The sequence below is a fragment of the Leptonychotes weddellii genome, unplaced genomic scaffold (assembly GCF_054177405.1).
Source record: "Leptonychotes weddellii isolate Sample4059 unplaced genomic scaffold, ASM5417740v2 HiC_scaffold_50959, whole genome shotgun sequence".
Taxonomy (NCBI): Eukaryota; Metazoa; Chordata; class Mammalia; order Carnivora; family Phocidae; genus Leptonychotes; species Leptonychotes weddellii.
Window position 1 is genome coordinate 1 of NW_028018447.1, and position 705 is coordinate 705.

Sequence of the window (705 nt, forward strand, 5' to 3'; positions counted from 1 at the left end):
CCTGCAGGCTGGACTGGCCCTTTCTTTTGGGGGATTAAGGTCTTGTTCTTGCTCTTGAACACTTTTCGGGAATCCAGCCTGTTCACGAAGCAGTTGGTAGGTCTGTGTTGTAGGTGATGGGTTTACACATGTTGAACCACTGCTTGGCCTGTGGGCTAATGCTGTAGCTGGTGAAGGCATGCTGCCACTGCAGCAGGCCCAGGTGCCTGATGAGCAGGCGATGGTAAGCAGCGAAGGAATCGGTGAGGAAATGCCGGTATAACGCTCGGTCCAGGAACCAGATCTCAGCATCTTGCGCTAACGCTGGTTTCCCTCTTTTGTAGACAAGGCAAACCTTCCCATTCCCATTGCAAGGATCCAGCTCAAATATCACACTGCAAGAATCAAAGTGAGGCTTCTCTGGCTGGTTCTCACTAGCTTCAACTGCATCATCCTCCAGGTCTGCCAGAGTTGGTGCATTTGGGAGTGAATACACGGAAGACTGGTTGAGTTGAGTCAGTTTTGCGATGCTGTTAATTGCCATGCTGCCCAATGGAATGGTGTCTCATCCAGCGTCACACTCCATGTCATGTGGAAGCCCTTGGTCATCAGGTAAAAATTCTTCACATCCTCAGGTAGCACACAGTTATTTTTTTGTTCCCATGAAGAAATCATATGATGTTCAGCAGGCGGTTTCTCTATGATAGTCACCTCTGTCACACCTGG

At 49.5% G+C, this 705-nt stretch overlaps 1 pseudogene; it reads right to left on the reverse strand.

Moving 5' to 3' along the window:
* Positions 1–9: 9 nt before the first annotated feature.
* Positions 10–699, reverse strand: LOC102730990 (tubulin polyglutamylase complex subunit 2 pseudogene; annotated as a pseudogene).
* Between the last annotated feature and the right edge of the window lie 6 nt (positions 700–705).